The sequence below is a fragment of the Molossus molossus genome, unplaced genomic scaffold (assembly GCF_014108415.1).
Source record: "Molossus molossus isolate mMolMol1 unplaced genomic scaffold, mMolMol1.p scaffold_m16_p_19, whole genome shotgun sequence".
Classification (NCBI taxonomy): Eukaryota; Metazoa; Chordata; class Mammalia; order Chiroptera; family Molossidae; genus Molossus; species Molossus molossus.
In genome coordinates, this window is record NW_023425354.1 from 15,956,950 (window position 1) to 15,980,493 (window position 23,544).

Consider the following 23,544-nt stretch of genomic DNA (forward strand, 5'->3'; position numbering starts at 1 on the left):
TTACCATCCCGAAGCTGCCTGTGTGAAGGCGTCCCTGCCCAAACCCGAGAGTAGCCGAAGCAGAGAGCAGTCGGGGAGTGTGGGGGGCGGAAGTAGAGGAGGCAGTTTAAAACGTGTCTTGTACGGGGTATAGGGAGCTCTGTACTATCCTCTCTATAATTCTGTGAACGTAATTGTGTTCTGAAATAAAAAGGTTGCCCTGGCCTGTTTGGCTCAGCAGTTGGAGTGTGGGCTCGCGGAACAGTGGCGGGTTCGATTCTGGCCAAGGGCATGTTCCTCGGTTGCAGTTCGTCCCGGGGTCGGGTCTTCGGGAGGCAAAACGTCCATGTGTCTCTCTCTTATCCATGTTACTCTCTCTCTCTCTCTCCCTTCTTCCCACTCCATCTGAAGATCAATGGGAAAAAAATGTCCTCGAGTGCGGATTAAAAAATAATAATAAAGTAAAAAGGTTATTAAGAAAAAACTTAAACAAAACAGCCTGCCTCTTGTTCCCCCATCAGAATATATTTTAAAGGATAATAAATTTATTCCATGAATCTTCCCACCATCCACAACCACCAATAGCCTTTCCATTCCAAACCCTGAAAACTGTATTCCTTTAATTTATAGACATTCATATCAAGTAAATAACTTATGGTAGTCTTCCCACAGTTCTTGAAATTAAATATTTTCTGCCATGTGGAGTGAGTTAACTTGGGTAGGGGTTTCAGTCTTTCCTCACTGGAGAGGATAAATTTGCATACATATACACACTTTATGAGTTGAATATCTAGTGGAAAGAGTGATACTTTGTCTTTTTATTAGTTACTTTAGGATTTAAAACCATTCCCAACAATTTTGCCCAAGTTAATTTGCTGGTGTGTGATTTTTAGGCTCCTGAATCATGAAATTGTACCTTATTTTCTCCTATATCAGAGTAAAACTGAATCCACTGTTTGACCTCAATTATGCACTTTGTGACTGTACTTAAATCAGATTAGTTCTATTACTAAACCATTTCCCTTGGTTAGAAAGGCACATTCCCCTCCACCCCCACCCCGCCCCAACCAGTATTAGATCTCCTTCTCACCATGGATTAAGAGAATGAGAGAATGGCTGTGTGTGTGTGTGTGTGTGTGTGTGTGTGTGTATTCATACACCTCTGTGAATGTAAGCTTTGGCCAATGTTTGTCTTCCCAACAAATTAGGTTTCTGGGTCAGTAAGGCAGTCTTAGTCCTTTTGGGCTTCAATATTTTAGACTGGGTAGCTTATAAAGAACAAATTTATTTCTCACAGTTCAGGAGCCTGGGATGTCCATGATCAAGGTGCCAGCAGATTTGGTGTCTGGTGAGTACCTGCTTCCTGGTTCATAAAGTGAGTTCTTCTTGCTCTGTCCTCACACAAGGTGGAAGGGTGGAGGGAGCTCTTTGTAATATTTTTGTAAATGCACTAATTTCATTCATGGAGGCTCTGCCCTCAGGGCCTAATCACCTATCCCCACCTCCTAATACCACCACATTGTGGGTTAGGGTTTCAAGATACGAATTGTGTGGGGGGTACACAAACATTTGGTCTATAGCAAACTGAGGGCCAACCTCTGGACTGCAGTGAATTTTTTAAGGACACTTATTTGTACATTTCTACCATGTCAACTACTAGATGGATATATATATATATTTTTTTATCCTCACCCAAGGACATTTTCCCATTTTTGTTCAGATGAGTGGGAGGGAGAAAGAGGAAGAGAGAGAGAGAAACATCTACATGAAAGGGATGCATCGAGTGGCTGTCTCCCGCACGACCCCAACCCTCCCACACGACCCCAATCGGGGCCGGGGACAAACTGCAACTGAGGTACGTGCCCTTAGCGGGAACCGAATCCGGGTCTCTGGACTGTGGGCCAACGCTCTAATCGCTGAGACAAACCGGCCAGGGCAGGTATTTTTATTTTAACTTTAAAATGTGTGAGAATTTAAGAAACAGAAGAAAAGACTCAATCTCACATAATGTAGCCATAGTCATGATCGGGCATCAATATGTTTTAGTACATTGAAAATTGTAATATATTTGTTACATTTGTAAATTTAGTACATTTATACACCATCATGTATTGTTTAAATTCTCGTTTTAACATATTCATAACACATTGAAGGTATATTAGTGCATATTGAAAGTTCATTAGTACATTTGGAACTGCATTCTATTCAGATAACATGATTGATTGAAAGTCACATTTAAAGACATAAAAAGTACTGAGGTGATGACAAGATTTTTTTTTTTGCATTTATTTTCAGATAGAGTGGGGGTGGGGGAGAGAAACATTGATGTGAGAGAGACACATTGACTGGCTGCCACCTACATGACCCCAACCAGGGCCAGGGACCAACTGCAACTGAGGTACATGCCCTTAGCAGGAACCGAACCTGGGACTCTCTGGTCTGTGGGCCAGTGCTCTAATCGCTGAGCCGAACCAGCCAGGGCTGATGATAAGATTTAACAGTGACAGATTTATCTGGTAGATTTTCTTTCCACTGGCATCTAAAATGTTGGAAATGGATATTTTAATTGATTAATTTAAAAAATTTACTGAGTCAGGCCGGTGTGGCTCAGTGGTTGATCATTGACCCATGCATCAAGAGGTCGCTGGTTCGATTCCTGGCCAGGACACATGCCCAGATTGTGGGCCTGATCCCCAGTGGGGGGCATGCGGGAGGCGGCCAGTTGATATTCTCTCTCATGGATGTTTCTATGTCTCTCTCCCTTTCACTTCCTCTCTCTCTAAAATCAATAAAGGAAAAATAAATTTTTTAAAATTTACTGAGTACTTACTAAATGTCAAGAATTGTACTAGATGTTGGAGAGGTAGACATTAAAAAAGACATAATCTCCATCCCACTGTGAAATAGTGGTTAGACAGGTCTCCAAACAATAATAGTACATCGGAATAAACACTGTAATTGAAGGTTGTGTCAGATGCAATAGAAGCAAGAAATGGGAGCATATAACTTTGTCAGGTAAGAAATGCTTCATTAAATTTGTGGCATTTAGGATAAGTCTTGGAGAATAAATTGAAGTTTGCCAGGACACAAGCAGTAATAGGACATTCCAGATAAAAACAACATTATGTGTGAAGTCATGGTGTTGAAACACCACGGCCCTTTGAAGGACTTAGTTTTTTGTTTTTGAAAGAGTAGGGTGCCACCGTGGTTGGTTTTGCTCAGCGGTTAGAGCTTCGGCCCTGGGACCAAACAGTCACGGGTTCAATTCTGGTCAAGGGCATGTACCTTGGTTTCGGTTCAATCCCCAACCCTGGTCAGGTCATGCAAGAGGCAACCAGTCGATGTGTTTCTCTCACATCGATATTTATTTCTCTCCCTCCCTACCTTCTATTCTATCTGAAGAAAAATGTAAAAAAAAATATCCTCGGGTGAGGATTAAAAAAAAAAAAAAAAAGAGTAGGGTGCATATGAGGGAATAGTAAGAGAAAGTAGGGGCTAGAATATGGAAGATTTTATGGGTCTTATTTAGGAATTTATTCTGTAGTTAATTCTAATAGCCAAAGGAAGCTATTGAGTTCTTTTTTTTTTTATCCTCACCCGAGGACATTTTTCCATTTTTTATTCAGATAGAGCGGGGCCGGGGACAAACTGCAGCCAAGGTACCTGCCCTTAGTGGGAACCGAACCCGGGTCTCTGTGGACCGCAGGCTGACGCTCTAACCACTGAGCCAAACTGGCCAGGGCAGAAGCTATTGAGTTTTAAGCAGCAGAGTTGTGTGACAAGATTCATGCTTTCCAGAAAATGCACATGCTAATAGCTTACAAGCTACTACCTGCAATCTAGGTATGTGCCCTTGACCGGGAATTGAACCCTCAACCCTTAGGTGCGTGGGCTGACACTCTAAACACTAAACCACACTGGCCAAGCTACATAGAGTAATTATTAAAAACATGCGCTGTGATGCCCAAATCCCTGGATTCAGCTTGGAAAAATTGTTTAGCCTTGCTCTGTCTCAGTTGCTTCATCTTAATAGGATCGTGTAAGGAACGTTTATTTATTTATTTACATAATTGTGAGCAACATATGTACAAATAAACATTCAGATACATGTATGCATACACATACTCTCAAATATAGCATTTAGAACAGGCTGAACATGGTAAGTACTGTACATCTTAGTTATTATTTATCTTTACAAATGCTTTCCAATTCTAGATCTTTTCTCATGAAAGACTATTAAATTCTATTTAAAATATTTATATAATTATATCAATTTTTAATTTTTTTTGTAAATAGGTTTCTAGAAAGAGTTATTTATTCAAGAAAAGTAACTCTCAATTTGTTCAGATCCAGAAAGAATAGATCAATTTGAAATGTTTTTCATAAAATGGCTGTAAGTAGTAGCAGTGCTTAGAAACATAAATTTATGAACATAGTCACATGCTTTTTTTCCTTTCAGTGATGTAAATTTAATATCCTCCCACAATGGAAAATGATTTACAATAAAGAGATAAACTGGAAGGAATAGGAAAATGGAAACAAGATGTAATTTCTTTTTACTATCCAACAGATTTACCATCTGTTTTAAAATGATGTTTGACCATCTACATTAAATGAAACAAAATTCTTTTTAAAATAATGTAATACTTCAAACTATTTTTACTACCAAACTCTTTTCTCCCCTGTGAAAACATTCATCTTACTGAGCAAAGGTTTATTTAAACTCCACTTATATCTATGTTGTTTTCAGTTCATTTCCTTTTTAAAAAAGCAATAAGTTAGTTTATTTACCATTTTAGTTGTTATAATAAAATATAAAGGGCATTTCTTTATTTTTTACAGCAAACTTTTTTATTTAACAAGAGTACACTCTATGATAAAAAGTATAGTATGGCCGGATGGTGTGGCTCAGTGGTTGAGCATCAACTCGTGCACCAAGAGGTCACCAGTTCGATTCCCAGTCAGGGCACATGCCCAGGTTGTGGGCCTGATCCCCAGTGGGGGGGACATGTAGGAAGTAGCCAATCAATGTCCTCTCTCATCGATGTTACTATCTCTCTCCCTCTCCCTTCCTCTCTGTCTCTCAAATCAATAAAGAAAAAAAAAAGTATAGTATGGTGCCCTGGCCGGTTTTGCTCAGTGGTTAGAACATCGGCCTGTGCACGTAAGGGTTGAGGGTTCAATTCCCGGTCAAGGGCACATACCTGGGTTGCAAGTTCTCGATCTGGGTCTTTTGGGAGGCAACCAATCAATATGTCATTCTCACATCGATGTTTTTCTTTCTTTCTCTCCCTCCCTCCCTTCCACTCTATCTAAAAAATATCAACAAAAAAATATCCTTGGGTGAGGATTAAAAAAAAAAAGTATAGTATAGTGTGGTAAATACATAAACTAATAACTTAGTCAATTATCACTATGAAGTATTATGTATACATAATTGTACATGCTATACTCTCATACAACAGGCAGCACAGTAGGTTTGTTTACACCTGCATTACAACAAATACGTGAGTAATGGGCTGTACCGCATGACTATGGCTACTACATCATCAAGCAATAGGAATATTTCAGCTCCATTATAATCTTATGGGATCACCATTGTATATGTAATCCATCGTTGACCAAAGCCTTGTTATGCAGCGTATGACTGATTGCTTGCCCCATACCCAGTTCTCTAGGATTGATTTGGCTGTATATGCAGGTGCAGGAGTTTCTTCTTCATCTTTTTTTTCTCTATTATTCAGATCTTCTTTCTTTGTTCTACTTTTGAGTATCAACACTATGATCTTTTCTAGGAGGAAGCTCTCCATTCTAGGTTAATTCTCTTCTGGTATATACAATTTCTCCACATTTTAACTATTTAATTCCACAGACCACAGAGCCCATCTCTTGTGAATGCAAGCTATATATCTGTGTTCAACCATGTGGAGTCAAGTCGAGGCTGGGCAGCCAAACGGAAGAATCGGGGGCATCTTTCCTCCAGTTTTCTCCCAGCTTTCAGATCTGAAGCAGAGGCCCAGGCCAGCTCACTCCCACAGACATGGCCTCCAAGCCCATTGCTGGCTCAGCCGCACCCATGATCCCCATAAAAGGCATTTCTGTTTTGGCCTCTCCTGTAGCATTATCGAAAGCTATGAAAGTCACAGCAGACTATAGGATAGCATAAAATTAGATACTACTGGTATTTCTTTAGCAGCAGTTACTGCACTTACAGTTTTCCTGTCCCCCTCTTGCTACCAGAACAAATCTAAAAGTCACCTCTGTGTACCAGACAACATTCCCTGTGTGTTTTTAAATAACAGCTTTATTGAGATATTATTCACATAGTGAAAAGCTTACCCTTTTAAAGTATACAATTCACTGGGTATCAGTATATTCACAGAGTTGTGTAATCATCATCATTATAAATTTAGAACATTTTCTTGACTCTAAAAAGAAACCCAATGCCCATTTATAGTCACACTTCATTTCCCCATCCTCCCAGCTACTAGCAGTCACCTTCTGTCTCTGTATATTTGCCTATTCTGGACATTTTGTATATATGGAATCATACAACATGTGGCCTTTTTGTATGTTAGAGACTGTAACTCATTTTTTCCCAATCTATTGTTTCTTTTTAGTTTATTTTTGTTTTCACCATAGAAAAAAATTAACTTTCATGTGATCAAACACTTCCCTTTATGATTCTTTTTGTTGTTATTGTTGTTAATCCACCTGAGGATACTTTTCCATTGATTTTAGATAGAGTGGAAGGGAGGAAGAGAGAGAGAGGCAGAGACACATGGATTGACTGCCTCCTGCACAACCCCAACCAGGGCCAGGGATTGAACCTGAAACCCAAATACGTGCACTTAACTGGGAATGGAACCCATGACCCGTCAGTCCGAGGGCTGACACTCTCTGACTGCTGAGCCAAATGAGCCAGAACTATGATTCTTCTTAACTAAGTTTCCCTCACACCTCCATATTTTTATTGTTTTATATTTAGATATCTAATTTATTTGAAGTTTATTTTTGTACATGATCTGAGATAGAGTTTGAATCAGAATTTGTAATCAGCTATACAAAGAATCTCTACCACAATGCCATAACCAAATAGAATTTTTTGTTTGTTTGTTTTTATATTATATAAAGAATAGAAGTAAAAGAGCAGGGCTGGTGTGGTGGCTCCACCATTCCACCAAAGACCAGGCTTCTCTCTTTTTGTTCTACATGCCTTGATTATTATTTTCTTTTTCATGCAAGATAGTTTCACATTTATGTTATAGACAGAAAGATGTCAGGGTGAAGACCAAGGGGTAGATTCCTTCTTATCAAGAAAAAATAGCTTTGCTGGAAGCTCTACTCATCAGACTTCTAATTATGTCTCATTGAGCAGGGCATGGCCAGCTTGATTTTCTAAAGTCTAGGGAGGTGAATAGTTTTGACTGAGCACATTGTTGCCCTAAACGAAATCAGGGTTCTGAATGGAAATTGGGTAGGCAACTAGCAGGGTCTGCCATAAGAATGAGGTTTATTTTTTCCTAGATGTATACAGTAGTCCTCCCTTATACACAGGGGATATGTTCCAGGATCCCCAGTGGGTGCCCGAAACCATGGATAGTACCAAACCCTCTAAATATACTATGTTTTTTCCCCTACACTTACATATTTTTTCACTTAAAGGAAGTATTTTATGATTTCTCTTTGCATACCCAAATTGCCATCATCACTACTCTTCTGCTTTGGGGCCATTATTAAGTAAAATAAGGGTTACTTGAACACAGGCACTGTGATACCAACATAGCAACTAAGTGACTAATGGGTCGAAAGGGTATACAGCATGGATACAATAGACAAAGGGATAAGTCATGTCCTTGGTAGGACAGAGGGGGATGGTGTGAGATTTCATCACACTACCCAGAACAGTGGGTGCACAATTTAAAACTTATGAATTGTTTATTTCTGGAGTTGTCTAATATTTTCCAACCACAGTTGTTCTCAGGTAACTGAAACCTTAGAAAGTGAAACCACAGTTAAGGGGGGACTTCTGTACCCAGTTAGGCTAGCACAATATAATAAATCATCTTCATCCTTTGTTAGATTCTCATACATAGTTTAGTCAATTTCTGGACTCTTCATTCTTTCTGTTTATCTCTTTTTGTCTGTTCCTGTGCCAATATAAGACTGTTTAGTTTACTATAGCTTCATTTTAAGTTGTTATAGTAAGATAAGTCTCCCTCATTGGTCTTCATTTTCTAAATATTCTTGACCATTCTCATTTATTCTTCTATATGAATGTTAAAGTTACTGCCCAGTAAAATCAGAGTATCAAACAATACATTAGTAATGTAAAATCAATGTATTTTCATTGGAATTGCATTTATATGTTCATTTGGGAAGATTTGACATCTTTATCATTTTAATTCTTCCTAATGAAGAGCATGGTATGTGTCTTTTTTTAAGGTAGCATTTTTATGTTTTTTGTTAAAGTTATAAACTTGATTTTTATGTACCCAAAATTTATAAAAATTTTTCCTTTATAGCTCTGAATTTAGTAATATATACTTAAATAGTCCTTTCCACTGGAATATTATAAAAATATTCATCCATTTTTCTCTTAGTACTTTCATGGTTTCATATTTTATCATATTTTAGCTTTAAATTTTAATACATATGGACTTTGTTTTGACATACAATAATCATTCACCTTTTTTTTGTCTAGCCCTGGCTGGTTTTGCTCAGCAGTTAGAGTGTCGGCCTGCAGACCAAAGAGTTGTAGGTTCAGTTCTGGTCAAGGGCATGTACCTTGGTTGCGGTTTCGTCCCCAGCCCTGGTCGGGGTCCTGTGGGAGGCAACCAATCAATATGTCTCTCTCACATCAATTTCTCTCTTTCTCTCCCTCCCTTCCACTCTGTCTGAAAATAGATGGAAAAATATTCTCAGGTGAGAATTAAAAAAAAAAAGGCTAACCAGTTGTCTCATTATATTCATTGAATAAACCATCTTTGTCCGACTGATCTGGAATGCTAGTTTTATCATATAAACAATAAACATTTAGCCCTGGCCAGTTTGGCTCAGCAGTTAGAGCATCGGCCTGCAAACCAGAGAGTCCCAGGTTCGGTTCCCGCTAAGGGCACATACCTAGGTTGCCCTGGTTGGGGTCATGTGGGTGGCAACCACTCAGTGTGTCTCTCTCTCATCCATGTTTCTCTCTCTCTCCCTCTCTCTCTCTCTCCCGCCTGCTCTATCTGAAGATAAATGCAAAAATGTCCTTGAGTGAGGACAGAAAAAAAACAATAAACATTTCTCCTTTTCAGAGTGTTAAGTGATTTCACCAAGATGTTTATCCTTCAATTCCCTGTGAATTCAGTGTTTTTATTCCATTTTGAGATAAGGAAAATGAGCCTTGAGAAGATTGGTTATTTCTTATGTGTTTGGATGTGGCTAACATAACTGGGTGCTAGCATAACTGGGTACAGTAATCCCCCCTTAACTGTGGTTTCACTTTCTGAGGTTTCAGTTACCTGAGAACAACTGTGGATGGAAAATATTAAAGAGACAACTCCAGAAATAAACAATTCATAAGTTTTAAATTGTGCACCCATCATTCTGGGTAGTGTGAAGAATAAGGTAAGCCTCTTATTCTTTACTCACAGACAGCAGCCTTAGGGTAAGGATGACCATCTGTATTAGAGGACACAGATGAGGTTCTGAGGTATTTTTATGGTCTTAATATAGAGACCAAAGACTGCCTGGATCCCTTCCTCTATTTGATGTTCCAGACTGAGGGAGCTATAGGGAGCTACACACAAGGAATGAGAATCCAGTAACTCTCACTATGGAGTTCAGTTCGTTGAACCTTTTCACCCTTCTAACTGTAACTAACATGGCTCAGTCTGCAGAGGAGGTGTCAGTAGGAGACAGAAAAGAAGAGAGACCTGTGTCAGGAATAAGAAGCAAATAAGGCCCAATGAATGCCTTGGGCTCTGACCAATCATATTAAGAGCTCAGGGGCCCAGGAAAGTCATTTTAAGTTGGCAACCTGAGGAAACGGAATCTGAAAAAGTGATTCATGTACCTGCAGTGTAACCAAAGTGTTCCAGATTAAAGTTGAGGTGGGGTTGTTGGTAGCTGTGGTTAGAGCTGTTGTTCCCTTAGTCTTTTTGTTTTCTCAGTCTGTGAATTTTCACAACTTTTACAAACCCCACTACTTCAGAATTTCTCACTAGAGACTTTAAGAATTACCTTTAGGGTATTTGACCTCCTAGGTGCTGGTATTGTCTTTCTTTTTAAAAAATTTTTATTGAATTTATTGGGGTGACATTGCTTAATAAAATTATATATGTTTAAGGATTGCAATTCTATAATACATCATCTGTATATTGTATTGTGTATTCACCACCCCAAATCAAGACTCCTTACATCACCATTTATTCCCCCTTTACCCTCTTCTACCCCCACCTCCTTCCCTCCGGTAATCACTATACTGTTGTGTGTGTCTATGAGTGGTTTTTTTTTTTGCTTAATCCCTTTACCTTATTCACCCAGCCCCCTAACCCTCCTCCCCTCTGACAGCTGTCACTCTGGTCTCTGTTATCTATGAGTCTGTTTCTATTTTGTTTGTTAGTTTATTTTGTTCATTAGATTCCACAAATAAGTGAAATCATGTGGTACTTGTCTTTCTCTGACTGGCTTATTTTACTTAGCAAAATACTTTCCAGGTCCATTTATACTGTTTGAAAAGGTAAAATTTCCTTCTATTTTTTACGGCCAAGTAGTATTCCATTTGTGTAAATGTACCACAGCTTTTTTATCCACCCATCTATTGATGGGCACTTGGGCTGCGTCCAAATCTTGGCTATTGTACATAACACTGCAGTGAACATAGAAGAGTATATATTCTTTTGAATTAGTGTTTCTGGTTTCTTTGGATATATTCTCAGAAGTGAAATTGCTGGATCATAAGGCAGTTCCATTTTTAATTTTTTGAGGAAACGCCATACTGTTTTTGGTATTTTCTGTAGCCTCTCTGAAAATATTATTTCAAGATCTTTCTTCAGGTAGTTTTGTTAGCACCTAATTCTAGGTTGCCAACTATTTTTCTCTCAGACTTGAAAAATATTATTTCACTATCTTCTGGCTTCCACTGTTGCTATTGAGAAATGTCCTGCCATTTTCATTTGCACTTTTGTAGGTAAGGTGTATTTCTAGCTGTTTTAGGATCTTTTTCTTATCTTTGGTTTTCTGTAGTTTCACTATGATGTGTCTTGATGTGGATTTATTTTTATTTATTTAGGTTGGGAATCATTTAGTTTCTTCAAACTAAAAATTTCAGTATTATTATCTCTGGAAAATTCTCAGTCATAATTTTTCAAATATGGCCCTTCCTCTGTTCTCTCAATTTTCTCCTTCTAGAACTCCAGATGTAATTGGATCTTTGTACTTTATTGTCTGTGACCCATGATCTTTTTTCATCTTTTGTATTTCTTTGTGTCTGTGTTACATTCTTGGTAACTTCTTTGAGGTTGTCTTTTACATTACAAATTATTCAGTTGAGCTATTCAGCTGTTTATTTTTTCCATTGATTTTGTACTTTCAGATGTTATATTTTTCATTTCAAAATCCTGTTTGATTCTCTGATTACTACCTACCCTAATGCTATTTTAACCAAGACAAACTGCTTGCAGTTCCCATATGTTGATAGTTGTTAAAGCTGGATGGGTGATCACCACAATCAAGAGAATGAACATTTTTTTTTACCCATAGGTTATTTAAATTGTGTTATTTAGTTTCCAAATAATTGAGGATTTCCCTATATCTTTTTGTAATTGATTTCAAATATAATTCTGTCATGGTCATGGAATGGACTTGGTATGGATGAGTCCTTTAAAATCCTTTACAATTTTTTTATAGCCCAGAATATGATCTATCTTGGTAAATATTCCTTCTGTACATGAAAAGAATGTATATTTTTTTGATATTGGACAGACTGTTCTATAAATGTCACTTCTGTCAAGGTACTTGGTAATGTTCCCCATATGCTTTTCTCTCAACTCATTTTCCTGATTCAAGAGAGTGGTGTTAAAATCTCTGGTGAGAGTAATTGTGGATTTACCTATTTTTTTGCATAAATGTTTAGGATTACAATTCCCTTTTGATTATTTGACCCCTTTGTTATGAAATAGACCTCTTTATACTTGGTAAAACAAAAAAAGTTGGGTGGATGGGTATGTGGGGGATTCATGACACATTTTTAGCTACTTTTGATATGTTAAATAATTTACACAATACATACATTTAAAAATCGTGGACATCATCAAACCTTAAAAGGTTGGAATCAGGTGAACAACAGACTGTATGAGAACTTGGGAATTTAAACCGGGGCATGGAGAAGACAGAACTGTGGGGCATGTGGTGGAGGATTTCGGATGGGTGGAGGACAGCAGGAAGGGAAGCTCTTGATATGTGAGAGAAAAGAATGGGGAAGTTGGAAGTAGGAAATGGTTCTAACCTTTGGTGGAAGGACACCAAAACAGTATCTCAGTTTTCCACAGGACCTGGAATGGTGTTTGGTTTTGGGGATTTGGGGGAAGGTAAAAACTCTGGCTTCTGCCTGGGTAGCATCATTGCTCCTTTCTGGTTAGCCTAGTATAGCCAGTCTGACCTCTTGGCTTAACTGGTGTCATCAGCAACTAATCAATGCCCAGCTTTGCTAAGAAAAGGAGGGTAAGAGGCAATGAAGAAAAGAATAGTTCAGACTTCTTTTCTTAGGAGACATAATTCTTTCTTCCCACTTTATCTTCTGTAATGAAGATTTCAAGAAAATTTTTATCTAAAAAAATTAGAGCAGAGCCTCAGCATTTTCCACATACAAAGCAACCCCTAAAACATGTCTTTGGAATACCAAGGTTTCTCTGGTACACATTTCAGTCCTCTCTTTAGAAAATGTGGTACTGCCCTGGCCAGTTTGGCTTATCGGTTAGAGCGTCGGCCCATGGACCAAAGAGTCGTGGGTTCGATTCCGGTCAAGGGCATGTACCTCGGTTGCGGATCAGTCCCCGGCCCTGTTCTGGGTTGTGCAGGAGGTGACCAATCGATGTGTCTCTCTTGCATTGATGTTTCTCTCTATCTCTCTCTCCCTCCCACTCTGAAAATAAATGGAACATATCCTCAGGTGAGAATTAAAAAAAAGAAAAAAAGAAAATGTGGTTACATATGTCATGTTATTAGATCTTTATAGCATGTCTCTTGGGTGAGGCAGTTACTACTAAATCATTTTATAAAAGGAAAAAAATAGTACTTTTTTGCCTTACTTTAGTAGCTTTGGTTTCCTTTAATTTAATATCTCATTTCTAGCACATAATATGGGCCCTTCATAAATATCTGTCAGATAAAGGTTATTTAAAATATGATTGAAAAAAATATATGATTGGATGGGGGAGGAGAAACATCTATAACAAAAATAAATTAATAAAAAAAATTTTTAAATGTGATTGGATTTGGGATTTTTATTTTATGTAGCTTTTTAAAAAATGATTCTTTAAAAAAAAATTTTTTTTTTCTTTCTTTTTTTTAATCCTCACCAGAGGACATTTTTCCATTATTTGTTCAGATACAGTGGGAGGGAGAGAGAGGAAGAGAGAGAGAGAGAGAGAGAGAGAGAGAGAGAGAGAGAGAAACATCGATGTGAAAAGGACACATCGAGTGGCTGCCACCCACACAACCAACCAGGACTGGGGACAAACTGCAACCGAGGTCCGTGCCCCTAGCGGGAACCAAACCTGGGTCTCTCTGGACCACAGGCCGATGCTCTAACCGCTGAGCCAAACCGGCCAGGGCTTTTTTTCTTTATTGATTTTAGGAGAGAGAGGAAGGGAGAGGGAGAGAGAGATAGAAACATCGATGAGAGAGAACATTGATTGGCCACTTCCTGCACGCCCCTCACTGGGAATTTGGCCCACAACCTGGGCATGTGCTGTGACCGGGAATCGAACAGGTGACCTCTAGGTGCATGGGTTGATGCTGAACCACTGAGCCACACCGGTGGGGCAAAAGGCAAAAGGCAAAAAAAAAAAAGATTCTCTTGGCTACTTCCAATATTGTCTTTTTGAGTAGGAAGAAATATTTTTGCAATGATTTAGACAAGTACATTTTCATTTGGAAAAACTGAGTTGGAATTGACCTCTTGAGCTGTTATCTACCCCTAAAAAGGTACTGACAAGCTATTACAAAAAGTTAACAACTTAATTGGTTACATATTTTCTTTCAGGCATGATAATAAAATAATATTACAGTGAGAAACTTATCTTAGGAGCCTTAAGGAAAAAACCCTTTAATTCATTAAAATTTAAACCAAAACAATAATAACTTCATTACTTTAAAATAAAATTTGGGTCCTGACCGGTTTGGCTCAGCGGTTAAAGTGTTGGCCCGCGGTCCAGAGAGACCCGGGTTCGGTTCCCGCTAAGGGCACATACCTTGGTTGCAGTTTGTCCCTAGCCCTGGTTGGTCATATGGGTGGCAGCCACTCCATGTGTCCCTTTCACATCAATGTTTCTCTCTCTCTCTTTCTTTCTCTCTCCTTCCCACTCTATCTGAACAAAAAATGGAAAAATGTCCTCAGGTGAGGATAAAGAAAATAATTTTAAATAAAATTTGGCCTATGAAAAGTTAATGAGATGTAGTAGAATTATCACACTTTTTAGAATTTAGAGTGATACTTCAACTATTATAAATAGGAAAATAAAGACAATTGTAGTGCTGCTGAGATTAGTACATTTTCAGATCTCTAAACATTACAACAAAGACACACATGAGGGCGCTCTAATCAGTCAGAAATTGCAAGTGTGTATATATTTCTTGCTAGGAATTAGATTTTTAAGAAGTCAACAACCGTACTATATTTTACTGATGTTAAAAATAAGGCCTAAAGTGATTTTGGCTCGATATGCCCTATTCTTTAGAGTAAATAAATTGGGTATTAAGATTTTTGAAAGATTGTACACGTGAGCATAACCAATGGACATAGACAACAATGCTGGGGGCGGGAGACAGGAATGGGAGGAGGGTGTCAATGGGGGAAAAAGGAGAAACATCTGTAACAAAATTAAATTATAATTTGAAAAAAGACTGTACAGTAGTCCCTTGTCAGTGAATATATGCTGGAGAATTTTGACTCTCATCTTGGCAACTCTTTATTTAAAATCTTTACCCATGGCATGATATAATTTATTTTTAAGATGTAGGAAGAAATAATTAATATATTAAAAATTTCTAGGAATTTTTGCTCCACAAAATGTTAATTGTACTTTATTTATACTTAAAGCTTATTCTTAGTGGATTTTTTTGGATATGATCTTTAGTCTTTTCCCCATCTGATATACTCCTAGTTCTTTGGCTTTTTTTTTTTTTCATCTTCACCCAAGGACATTTTTTGCATTTATCTTTAGATAGAGCAAGAGGGAGGGGGGGGAAGAGACAGAGAATCGTTGATGTGAGAGAGAGACATCGATCGGCTGCCACCCACACGACCCCAACCAGGGCCAGGGACAAACTGCAACCAAGGTACGTGCTCTTAGCAGGAACCGAACCTGGGACTCTCTGGTCCGTGGGCCAACACTCTTAACTGCTGAGCCAAACTGGCCAGGACTCTTTGGCTTTTATATACATACAGAGTTACTAGGCTGCCTGCAGATTTTCCAGGGGAAGGCCTATAAACACCCACAAAGATTTTATTAGATGGGTGCTATGATGAGAATATAGAATGTAGATATACCCCTCTCCAAATTAATATGGATATGGCAATATTTGTTTTATAGGCAAATTTTCTTCAGCTTAAGTACTGCCATTGTCACAGGAAGATTTGCTTGACCAGTTTCAAATTTCTACTTTTTCAAAAAAGGTTTACTATTTATTTATTTAATGAACTATTTTTTTCTAAAACAAAACAAAGTAAAATGTGGAACAAAGCCCAGGGCTCTGAATGAAAAAGATATCTCCTTGAAGGGGCTAGGTGGTGGGAAAGAAAGTATATAATGAACCTCATTTTCTGATTTGTCTTTGTTAATGAATATTGTTGGTACATGGGAAATATACATGTTTCATGTATAGATGCTAAATGGTCTAGATTTGCTTTATTATGGGCTTCCTGGAGCACCACCATCTTAGATAATTCAGTATTCAGTACAGCAGCAAAACTTAGCACTTTAAATCTGGCTGGATTGTAGATAGAGACTGACGTTAGATTTAGTACAACTATAGAATTAATACTCAAAACCCCCATGCTGCACAGTTTTCCCATATGCCGTATAAAAAGGCTATATAGTTTCTCAGTCATAAGCTGCTATATTAGGGTGCTAGCTGATTTTATACCCTCAACTTGCTCAATGTTTTCATTTATATACAATAAGTTTTATGCCACATCAGTCAAATAATCTATTGCAAAATAGGTTACAGTAAAATCATAATAAATTAATACAAAGCATTGATTTAACATTAATTTTCAAACTGTGAAAATCAATGAACCATAAATCCATAAAGAAATTGGTAAAGCAAAAGACGTAAATGACAAGAAAAATTAGTCACTCTCTTGTGTATGTGCTTTTTAGATAGCTACATGGGGAAAATATATGGGAGAGGCTTCATAAAATGTAAAGTTAGTAATGTGAAAATAATAATGCACAAAGAAGTAGGCTATCTCAACAACATTGTAAAGAAAACATCCAAGAATCAAGTTCATAATCTTGACATTCTGGCACCATAATTCAATTGAATGATACCCTGCAAAGGAAAGCATCTTTACATTCTTGTGCTTCCAGAAAATTTGGGAGCAGATCAATAGCATGATCTATTTAATTTTTAAAATATCATGTTTCTGTTTGTGTGCATATGTTTGAATATCTTTACTATTGAAAAGACTATATTGAAGACATCACCTTGGCAGCATAATAGTCCACGTTCCCTGTGGATGTTTGAGCCTCCTCTGCTTACTTTATAAGCAATCATGGAGCCTGGGCTTGATCACCTGCATTGATGGGAACGTAGGACCTCTGATATATTATGGTCTATTTGTTCTATTCTTTTTTTTTTTTTTTTTAAATTGATTTTAGAGAGAGAGAAAGGGAGAGGGAGAGAGAGATAGAAACATCGATAAGAGAGAGCATTGATTGGCCACCTCCTACATGCCTCCCAATGGGGATTTGGCCTACAACCTGGGCATGAGCCCTGACCAGGAATTGAACTGGTGACCTCTTGGTGCATGGGTCGATGCTCAACTACTGAGCCACACCGGCCAGGCTATTTTGTTCTATTTTTGACCGATTACTTAGAGATTGTGGCAATGCCAGTTGAGTCTTCATTTTGGTTAAAGAAAACCTTTTTTCTAAGGCCATATTATCAGACTCTTTTCAACCCAGTCTCAGTGATCAAATGGGCACAAGAGAGACCAAACAGGGAAGTCTCTATGTTAATGAAGATACCATTATCATTGCTTGGGAAAAGACATAAGTTCTTCATTTAGACACATTTAATTGATTAGTTGCTGTTTTCATTAGGTACTGTGAGTGTGAAATAAAAGTCAGGGTTTTTGTTTGGAAAATTATGTCATAAGGATGTACATTCCCAACAATAGTCCTCAGATCCACTCTGATTAGACTAGTTGAAGTTTAGTTTATTTGCCCACCACCTACCCGGGGGCTAGAGGAATGGGTGCATTAGGTCTCATCATGTGCTCTAACTTCAGGGCCAGGAGTAGGAACCTATAAGATCATGTTGACTCTGACAGGAAGAGCAGTGAATCACAAAAGAAAATTAGGACCATGGCCAGGTCTTCTGTGAGTGTTGTGCAAGTTGTGGCCCGCACAACTCCTAGAGTCACCATTCACAAAATCTGCAGTGTGATTGATTGGTCCCCTCCCTTGAAGTTTTGCATAATCTATGTAGCTGTATGCAGTCACCCTAGGTGTGACTTGGCAAAGGAATAATGTCAGAGAGGCAAATTACAAACGTCCACTATTCTGATTATATTTGTTTATCTATTTGTTCCCAAAAGGCTTAAGAGGTCCAGATGATCCTGACTCTTATGTGTTTCTCTGGTCTATTTATATATCCTATCTCTGCAGCAGTGGTTTTCAGTTCTTTTTTTCCTACTACAATATACCAAAGAATGATTTTCATATGAGTTTATTCATAGGTTACATACAATCCTGAAGTGTGTTCTCAAATTGTACACTTTGTCACTCACTCAAGAAAGCACATCTGTGGTCTTTTGAGCATCATAGGAGAAGATAGCCATGAGCCTGATGTAGTGTTCATGGTGAAGGGTGAGTCCTTCCCCCATAGCAAGCTACATAAAATGGAGATGCTTAGACGATTACTTGTAAATTGTGTTTTGAGGGGAGTGCCTGCAAGAAGGGGTGACTGGCATTTTGGTATCCCAGATGTCCACACATCTGCTTAGACAGCTGATCTATCACCTATACCTGTAAGAGTAAGGGAAGAGTAAATAAGAGAAAAATGGAGAGACGGGGAAAATGGAGCAGTCTGCATGTCCCTGTATCAGGACAAGGATGTGACCATTTTTCAAGGTGGGGAGCTGCAGAAGCTACCCATTGGCTGAAGGTACTTCAACAGCAAGGGGCTGAGGGACATGGGAACAGAGGTGGCAGAAATGGAGCTGGAACCAGGTATCTCAAGACCAGGAGCTGAGTTCTGATGAGGCCCCATCAGGCTCTCCAAAGAACCCACACAGTGGCCTCAGGAGGGAGTGGGCAGTTGAACACCTGCCACATAGAAGATACCTGTGGCAGTCATGATGGTGAGCTGTCCAGATCTCCATTCAAGAACTGCTTTTCATGCTCACTTTGGTAGCACATATACTAAAATTGGAATGATACAGAGAAGATTAGCATGGCCCCTTCACACAAATTCATGAAGCATTCCATATTAAAAAAAAAAAAAAAAAAAAAAAGATCCTGGCTGGTGTGGCTCAGTGGTTGAGCATCGACCCATGCACCAAGAGGTCACCAGTTCAATTCCCAGTCAGGGCACATGCCCAGGTTTTGGGCCTGATCCCCAGTGGGGGGCATGCAAGAGGCAGCCAATCGATGTTCTCTCTCATCGATGTTTCTATCTCTCCCCCTCCCTTTCTCTCTAAAATCAATAAAGAAAAAAATAAAAATAAATTAATTTTTTAAAAAGAACTGCTTTTCAACTGCATGGAGTGCAGTTAGCTGAAAGCCTCCAGCTACTACATCTTCAGGATCAGCTTCAGCATTTGAGCTGGGGGCTATGCTTTTTTCTGGTTATCTCCTAGTCAATGACAGAGCACAGAGAGGGGTACTAAGACCTGGCCACTTCTGTCCAATGCAAGTCTCCTCTATGTGCAATCTTTGCTCCAGAGCTCCTGATTGGTTAGCTGGGACTTTGTCAGATCTGCATTCCAGTCTTAGGTTCTCCCTGCCAGATTCAGTTTCCTTCATCCTGTCCTTTATCTTTTGCAGGTAGTACTCCTCAATAAAACTCTTGTCCTCCTCACTCTGTTGCATCTACTTCTTAGAGGACTTTGACTGACGCAATATCCTTGACCAGTTAGCATTTACCAGAGAAATAATGTCAACCTACTTCCATACCCAATGGAGACAGAGATGTTTTCTTTTTCCACCCCCCCTTGACATTTTTGAATTCCACCAACATTAGGGGAGCAGGACCAGAAAGATGAGGAGGGAGGTATACCAAAGTAGACCATGCTTCTTCCCCACTACACATCCTCTCAGCTCTAGGTCAAGCCGGCTCTGGGAATTGAGGTAGGTGAGGAAGAAAAGTTAAATTTAGGGTTGCTAGATTTAGCAAATAAAAATACAGAACACTCAATTAAATTTGAGTTTCAGATAAACAATATTTTTTAGTATAAGTATATCCCAAATATTGCTTGTTTCTAAAGGCAACATTTTAGTTTGATGGGTATAACAGTCATTTTTTAAGGGATAGACATTTAACATTAAAAAGGGATCAGCAAGTTTCAGGATTTGCCCAAGGTGTTAAAGGGAAGGAAGAGATTCAACATAGTACAATTGGACCCAAGAGAGAAAAAAGTTTCATGTTTATACCCCCTTGAGTTGAAACTCTTTCGTAAACTGGTTAAGCATATATAAATAAAACTTTCACATAGTTCCAAAGTTTGTGATTAGTAACAATTTCTAGAGTGCAACAACAGCTTGGTGTCTTCTAGTGAACCCTGCTTTCAAAGACAATCCAGTGGAACATCATTTTTATAAGTCTAAGGGTGTGAAAAACTCTCTTATATGACCAAAATTCTTAGAGCTATCCAAAAGAAGGTAAAAGAACTTTGTCCATGATAAAAGAACTTTGTCTTTTTGTCCTATACTTGCTTGAAACTGTTGAACCTTTAACCTCAGGTAGCAAGTTCATCCTATCAACTTCTAGACATTGTTGCCTACTACAGCTACCAAGTCCTCTTCTCTCACCCCTCTGCCAAGGTCAGCAGCTAGACAGAGTCCAGAGTGGAGAGAGTAGAACTTGAAATTGCTGATGAAATATAATTGTACTCAGAAGGAGCTGAGAGTGATAGTTTTTGAATGTCAAGTTCCAAACCAATAGACAGTTTCCAGGGGGCAAGAGAACATAGCATCATAAAGAAATATAGCTTGGACACAAGTATTGCACTATGTATGTATCCAGGGTATGGGCCAGGCAATTACAGGTATATGGTCATGAATGAATGAGTAATGAACAAGTAGATAGTTCTTTTTTAATAATCCTCACTCAATATTTTTCCATTTATCTTCAGATAGAGTGGCAGGAGGAGTGAGAGAAAGAAAAAAACATTGATGTGAGAGAGACACATCAATTGGTTGCCTCCTGCACGACCCCAACCAGGGCCAAGGACCAAACCGTAACCAAGGTAGGTGCCCATGACTGGAATCGAACCCCCAACTCTTTGGTCTGTGGACTGATGCTCTAACCTCTGAGCCAAACTGGCCAGGGCCAAGTAGATATTTCTTGGTTGTTGAGTTTTATTTTATTTATTTAAATATTTTTTTCTGTATTGATTTTAGAGAGGGAGGAAGGAAGAGGGAGAGAGAGAGAGAAACATCAATGAGCAAGAACATCGATTGGCCACCTCCTGTATGCCCCCCATTGGGGACTGGGCCCACAACCTGGGCATGTGCCCTGACCGGGAATCGAACCAGCAACCTCTTGGTACATGGGTCGACACTCAACCAGTGAGCCACACTGGCAGGGCTTGGTTGTGGAATTTTAATCACATCTATTTATCTAACAATTTGAAAAACATTTCAAATCAACAGCCAGTAAAATACTTAATGGCAAAACATTAAAAATATTTCCATTAAAATGAGGCATCTACTAACTTTGTTGTTATATAATTCTAGAAGTTCTTACTAATGCAATGATACATGAAACAGAAATATGATCAGTGAAAAAATTATGACAGGTCCGTAAATGAAATACTGTATAGACACTGAAATAATGTTCCATTAATTTTGAATATGTGAGAAATTCTGTATTGTGAGTGAAAACATAACAGGCACAACTGTTCATGGTCAACATCAATAATCAGACAAATTGACATCATGTGCCTCCTAACAGGATACACTAAGAACATAACACCACTTCTATGGTGTTTTTGCCAAGAAAGCATAATTTGAATCTAATCATGAGAAAACATCAGGCAACTCTAAATTAAGGGACATTCTACAAAATAACTGGTCTTTATTATTCAAAAATGTCAATGACATGAAACGCTATGAAAGACTAAAAATTAAAAAGACATAACCAAAAGCAAAGCATGACCCTGGATTTTCTTTCGTTATAAAGGACATTGTTGGGAAAATTGGAAAATCATGAACAAGATTAGATATAGTATTGTATCAATATTAATTTCCTGATTTGATCATTGTACTGTGGTTATTGCAAGAGAATTCCTTGCTTTTAGGAAATACACAATGAACTGGTGAGTAAAGGGGCTTCATAAGTTACTCTCAAAAGATTCAGAGAGAGAGAATGAATGAGAGAGAGAGAAAGTAAAAGAGAAGGAAAAAGCAAGGATAGGCAAATGTTAACATTTAAGGAATCTGGGTAAAGGGTAGAAGGGAGTTCTTTGTATTGTTTTTTGCAATTTCTCTGTAAGTCTGAAATTGTAGCAAAATAAACACTAGAGAAAAAAAATGTTTAGTTTGATATTTGTTTAAGAAAATATATTATGGCTCCAGCCGGATGGCTCAGTTGGTGGGAGCATTACTCCATACACCAAAAAGGTTGTGGGTTTGATCCCTGGTCAGGACACATACCTAGGTTAGGGGTTCAGTCCCCAGTCAGGGCACATAAGAGAGGCAACTGATCCATGTTTCTCTCTCTCACTCCCATCCTCTCTCTCTCAGATCATATCCTCGGGTGAGGATTGAAAAAAAACAAAAAACAAAAAAAAACCCTTTATCATTCTTTTTTTTTTTTAATCCTCATCCGAGGACATTTTTCCATTTTTTGTACAGACAGTGTGGGAGGGAGAGAGAGGAAGAGAGAGAGAGGGAAACATCGATGTGAAAGGGACACATCGAGTGGCTGCCACCCGCACGACCAACCAGGGCCGGGGACAAACTGCAACCGAGGTACATGCCCTTAGCGGGAACCGAACCCGGGTCTCTCCGGACCGCAGGTGGACGCTCTAACCGCTGAGCCAAACCGGCCAGGGCCCTTTATCATTCTTATCAGGAAATTCCAAGTGTTTTAGAAGCCCTGTGCCAGGCACAGGGACAAAGACCAAATATATATTTTTTATTATAAATCACAGTATCACATAATAGTATTAAAGAGTTTCATTCCTTGATAACTGGACAAATTATAGGCTTAAATTTGTACAGTTTTACTATAATTTTTTGAGGATTTTTTTCAATTATAGTTTATATTCAATATTATTTTGTATTAGTTTCAGGTGTACAACGTAGTGGTTAGAAAATCATATACTTTACAAAGTGTGCCCCCTGATATTTCAGTACCCACCTGGTAACATGCATAATTATTAAAATATTACTGACTATATTCCCTATGCTGTACCTTACATCCCATGATTATTTTATAACTACCAATCTGTGCTTTTCAATCCCTTCACCTTTTTCACCCAGTCACCCAACCAGCCTCCCTTCTAGCAACCATCAGTCTGTTCTCTGCATCTATGATTTACTATCACTTTAAAATGTTTCTAACTCTGCCCTGGCCGGTTTAGCTCAGTGGTTGAAGCACTGGTCTGCAGTCCAGAGAGACCCGAGTTCAGTTCCTGCTAAGGGCGGGTGCATCAGTTGCGGTTTGTCCCCGGCCCCGGTTGGGGTCGTGTGGTGGCAGCCACTCGATGTATCTCTCTTGCATCGATGTTTCTCTCTCTCTCTTCCCCCCTTTCTCCCTCCAGCTCTATCTGAAGATAAAAATGCAAAAATGTCCTCAGGTGAGGATAAAAAATAATAATAATAAATAAATTTAAAAATGTTTCGCCCTGGCCGGTTTGGCTCAGCGGTTAGAGCGTCGGCCTGCGGTCCTGAGAGACCCGGGTTC

At 38.7% G+C, this 23,544-nt stretch overlaps 2 pseudogenes; both read left to right on the forward strand.

The window, feature by feature from the left end:
* The window catches only part of LOC118634056, a 45,245-nt pseudogene that overhangs the window by 689 nt on the left and 21,012 nt on the right, over positions 1–23,544 (forward strand).
* On the forward strand, positions 18,813–18,908 carry LOC118635110 (annotated as a pseudogene).